Source organism: Arvicanthis niloticus, chromosome 16 (genome assembly GCF_011762505.2).
Source record: "Arvicanthis niloticus isolate mArvNil1 chromosome 16, mArvNil1.pat.X, whole genome shotgun sequence".
Lineage (NCBI taxonomy): Eukaryota > Metazoa > Chordata > Mammalia > Rodentia > Muridae > Arvicanthis > Arvicanthis niloticus.
The window spans coordinates 18779694-18785151 of NC_047673.1; the positions used below are offsets into that span (position 1 = coordinate 18779694).

The 5458-nt window shown below is 43.4% G+C and overlaps 1 long non-coding RNA gene across 1 annotated transcript; it reads right to left on the bottom strand.

The window, feature by feature from the left end:
* Positions 1-479: 479 nt before the first annotated feature.
* On the bottom strand, positions 480-5062 carry LOC143434670 (uncharacterized). The gene is made up of 3 exons (XR_013104348.1): positions 4654-5062; positions 3624-4076; positions 480-3233 (listed from the first exon to the last, which is right to left on the bottom strand). It is a non-coding gene; the product is annotated as an uncharacterized LOC143434670 (long non-coding RNA).
* Between the last annotated feature and the right edge of the window lie 396 nt (positions 5063-5458).

Here is a 5458-nt window from a genome sequence, read left to right on the forward strand (position 1 = left end):
CATCTCTGGGACAAAGGTGAGCCATTCAAAGAGGGAAGAGTGTTTGACACACACTTGCAGTCCATGGTTACCCCATTGTTTTGGACCTGATATGAGGCAAGGGCATTGTGACAGAGGACAAGAAGAGCTCATCTCATGACAGCCAGGAAGCAGAGAGCAGATCAGAGAAAGAAATGAATATATACAGATCCCAAGACATGACCCACTTCCTCCAAATGAGTCATGCCTCTAAAATTTTCTGTAATTTCCCAATAGTATTATCAAATTATACATCACTAATTTATCCCTCTATAGATCATCACTTCCTCACCTCTCAATGACTAGGCCCAATGATTATGACGCAAAGCCTTCAAACTTTCCTAAGCCAGAACATTGTCATTATGACAATCTTAGGGTTTCTACTGCTGAGATAAAAGAGCACGACCAAAAGCAATGTGGACAGGAAAGGTTTATTTCATCTTATAGAGTTTAGTCTATCACCCAAGAAAGTCATATAGGGACAGAAACTCAAGGTAGGACTCTGGAGGCAGGAACTGAAGCAGAGACTATGGAGCCTACTGCTTATTGGCTTTCTCTTCATGGCTTGCTCAGCCTGCTTTCCTATAGCACCCAGGGCCACCAGACCAAAGGTGGCACCACTCACAGTGAGTTGGACCTGCCCACACTGATCATCAATCAAAAAAAAAAAAAAAAAAAAAAAAGACAGATTGACCCACAGGCTAATACGGTTCAGACATATTCTCAAATGAGGTGCCCCTTTTCCAGATGACTTTAGCTTGTGTCAAGTTGACACAGCACTAGCCAGCACAGTGACAAAACACCTAAAATGGCCTATTTAATAAAGGAAAAGGTTTATTGTCACTTATGTTTCCAGTGGTTTCAATTGGTGGTTACTGGGCCCTGTCACCTCTGGGCCTGCAGTGACACAGTACATCATGGAGGGGAATGCTTGGCAGGAAGCATTCTACCTGCTCATCAGGAAGGGAGAGAGACAGAGAAATATCCCAGGGCCCCCAAATTGTAGGAACATTCTCCCAGGCATCCATTTCTTCCCACAAGGCCCCAGTGATAATAGGTTCCACCTCCTGCTGGTCTAAGAATCAAGTTTTAACTACATGGACCTTCCAGGGAGATTTCAGATCCAAACTGTAGGACTTGAAGTATCAGTCAGAGGTTTACAGAGAAACAGAACCACTAAGGGAATATGTGGTATATATGTAATATATATGTATATGGTGTATATGGTGTACATGGTGTATGTGTGTATATATGTATATGATATATATATGTATGTATATACATATATATATGTATATGGTGTATATGTATATGATGTATATGTGTATGGTGTATGTGTATATGGTATATGTGTATATGGTGTATATGTATACACATACACACACACAGAGAGAGAGAGAGAGAGAGAGAGAGAACTCAAACTACCGAGAAGAATAAATGCACCAAATAAAACCCTACGCAGGCAGCAGGCTGGACTCGGGTACAAAGTGTCTCTGCTGTCTTGAGGCAGAACTTCTATTTTCTAGGAACCCTCACTGTTTGCTCTGTGGTCCATTCACATTACTAAGTACAGCTTCCACATGAGGTTAAATGATTATAGGTGATAACCACATTTACAAAATACCGGTGCAACAACACCTAGGTTAGTGTTTAACCAAATTGCTAGGTACGATGGCCTGACCAAGTTGACATAAAATGAGCTGTAACAGTAGGATTTCCCTTATACGACTATTTTCGCCATGTTCTCTTCCAATAACTATATATATTTTGCATAGTTGTAAAAAACTGTATTATAAGAATTTACTACTTTTATTACACGTATAACACATGTTCATTATAGAAAAATTTGTATACATAAAAATTTGCTGTTCTAATTTCATATATAATTTGTAAACTCTTTCTCATGTTTATAAGGCTGTCTCCTCCAGGGGATTATAGACATAAGCTCCTTCATCCTTGGTTCATCCCTATCATTGGTTATGATGCCTGGTGCTTACCAGGTGTTCATACATATTGTTCAAGAGAAATGGGTTTTGCTGCCTAGTGCCAGCATTTATTATTTGTAATAACTGCATAATAGTCTGAATTGTCTGTTAAAATTATCATAGCATATTACCTATTATTAAACATTTAGATGGTTCTCAAATGTGCTTCTGCCGGTTTTAATCCCCGCCCCCTAAAATAAATCTTATTTCTAGTAACTTCTGTATCACATGCATATTTCTTCTACTTGAATAATTTTTTTAAAAAAACAACCTTATTCATATGTGTTTTTCTTGAGGGCGTTTTGATCTTAAATAATCAGAGTGATTAGTCAAAGCACTAATTAATTTGGGGAAAGTATAGGTCTTACAGTGATTGGCAGGTCCATCGAGCCTTACAAGAACATCACAGTTATGTAATTGCTTATGAAGCTGTCCCAAACAAAGCTGAGCTTTGACTAGCCTGGGTCTTAGTCACTGTCCTGTTGCTGTGAAGAGTCATCATGACCACAGTAACTCTTCTAAAGAAAAGCATTTAATCAGGGCTGGCTTACAGCTTCAGAGGTGTTAGTCCATTGTCATCATAGTGGGAAGCACAGCAGCAGCTGAGAGCCCTACACTTGGGGATCCGCAGGCAGCAGGAAGAGAGAGACTCTGGGCTTGGCTTAGGCTTCTAAACCCTCAAAACCCACTCCAGGGACACACTTTCTCCACCAAGGTCACACCACCTAATGCTTTCAAAGAGTGCCTCTCCCAGGTGACAAGGCATTCAAATCTATGAGCCAATGGGGGCCGTTCTTCAAATCACCACGGTATGGTCCCACAACTTCTTTCTGTCACAATGGGACTGCAAGTTGCTATGTACATTTCCCAGGTCTCTCTGGCAGTCAGCATCCTATTACGTTTTCATCGAACAACAGACAAATCCGGATGAAGAAGAAAGGAAATATTGCCTTCCCCAAAGAACACTGAAAGGCTCTGGGTTTCCCTCACCCCTGTCTCCTACCACATAACCAAACCCTGCTGCTTCCTCTGTGGCCCCGTGTGGCAGGCAGTGACCTCTTCTCTGGCATCTGAGAGCAGCAGTCCCTTCTCTCCAGACACCATTGCTTCCTGTGACCAAGAGACTTCACCAGGCCACACTCAGCTTATGCATATGTAGAACAGCAACAATGTTTCCTAAACTTCGCCCTTCCTGTCCCTGTGTGCAGCAGGATTTCAGTGTGAGTACTTCTGGAAGAAACATCCATGGTGCAAAGCGTTTAGGAGATGTTGTGTTGAACAACAACATTCAGCTCATTTACTAAAGGACCTCTCAGGGCCCATTATACGTTCATAGTAACACTAATGCAGCTTTTGAATCTAAGAGTTTTCCTATTTTTTTTTTAGTCACGGACCCATGATATGTTGTTATATATCTAGGGAAAATAATCTTCCAAGGAAATGCCTATCTATGTCAATACTTTTTTTAAAAAATTGGATATTTTCTTTATTTACATTTCAAATATTATCCCCTTCCCCAGTCTTCACCCCCAGGAATTCCCCTATCCCATCCCCCCCTGCTTTTATGAGGGTGTTCCCCCACCTGCCCACTCCCACCTCCCTACCCTAGAATTCACTTACACTGGGGCATGGAGCCTTCTCAGGATCAAGAGCCTCTCCTCCCACTGATGCCCCACAAGGCCATCCTCTGCTACATATGTGGCTGGAGCCATGGGTCCCTGCATGTGTACTCTTTGGTTGGTGATTTAGTCCCTGGGATCTCTGGGGGATATCTGGTTGGTTGGTATTGTTGTTCTTCCTATGGGTTGCAAACCCCTTCAGCTCCTTCAGTCCTCTCTCTAACTCCTCCATTGGGAATCCCGTGCTCAGTCCAATTGTTGGTTGCAAACATCTACCTCTGCATTTGTCAGGCTCTGGCAGAACCTCTCAGGAGACAGCTATATCAGGCTCCTGTCAGCAAGCACTTCTTGGCATCCACAACAGTGTCTGGGTTTGGTGACTGTATATAAGATGGATCCCCAGGTGGGGCAGTCTCTGGATGGCCTTTCCTTTAGTCTCTGCTCCACACTTTGTCTAGAAGAAAATATCAAAAGAGTATTGATAAAGACTAAATTCTTATTTGGTAGTAAGACCTAGAAAGTTTCCATTATATTGGTATATACTGGACAGCAAAGGTTCTGTCAGAGATCAGCTCTTCTCTGGGGATGTGGTGATAACTCAGAGCCAGCACAGGGCGTGATTTCAGTCTAGGCAAAGCTTTCTTCTGCTCCTATTGCGACCTTCAGGCCACAGTGTCAGGGAGCCTTCCAGAAAAGTGCTCTATGCTTGCTCCCCTAGCTCAATGACAGGAGCGTCTTCTTTAGGAATGAAGTTGTTCCTCTATTAGGTTTCCTTTCTTTTCTCAGGCGGTTGGTTATGTGGGGGTGAGCTGTAACGATACAAGCTGAGCCTTAAGCGGAAGTTTCTGGAAACCCAAAGAGCTGACCAGCAGCCCCCTCAGCCAGAGCTCACAGGAACTGGAATAGGGAACTGTTGGAATAGGCAAGAGAAAGTGTGTTCTCTCCCTCCCTCCCTCCCTCCATCCCTCCTTCCCTCCATCCTTCCCTCCTTCCCTCCCTCCCTCCACCCCTGTTTCTTGTATTGTACCTACCTCTCTTTCAGGGTGTTGTGGCCTCTTTCACGACCAGCCCAGCTTTGCTGACCTCCAGTGTGCACGTGGTTCCGTGTGGCTAACCCAGGCTTGGTTCCTCTCTGGCAGCTCTGCTTACTCAGTTTCTCGGCTTTACTGTGGTTTAATTCCTAAGGGTGGTTTCATTTCCTTCTTGGTTCAGCAAAATGCTGATTGTGGTGAGAAGTCTCCAACCCAAGCCTGAAGCCTGCATTGTGAGGAGGAGGAGGAGGAGGAGGATGATGATGATGATAATGTAATAGCAGTAGTAGTGGTTGTAGTAGTAGTAACAAAATAACAATAATTCTAAATCTTGGGTAATTAGAGGAATATTAAGTTCTTTCATAAGAAGAGATTTTTTGTTTTGTTTTGTTTTGTCTTGTTTTAACTTCTAAATTTCAGTTTCTATAAAATCCAAATGTAAACTACTCCTTGGTGTGGCTGGTTTTTCCACTACCCTTCCCAATGGCAACTTCTATAAGGTTCTAGCTCCTCCTCTTGCTCTCTAAAAATGGCCTTCTTGGAATCTCACCCTACCTCTCCCTCCTGCTCTCAGCTGAGTCTACTCCCTCCTGCTCTCAGCTGAGTTGATGTTTCTCCCTAGAGAACTAAGCAGGAGATCCTTAATCAGGTAAAGGCCACGCCCATTCATCACAGGCCCTTGCCTTGGCCACTCAGCATTAAGTCTGGTGGAGTGGTGTTTCCTTACTGCCTTTCTCCCTCCTTAGTGAAGTGGGTGCAGCCAGAGACCACAGCTTTCCCTGTCACCGTGCCTCATGTGGCTTAC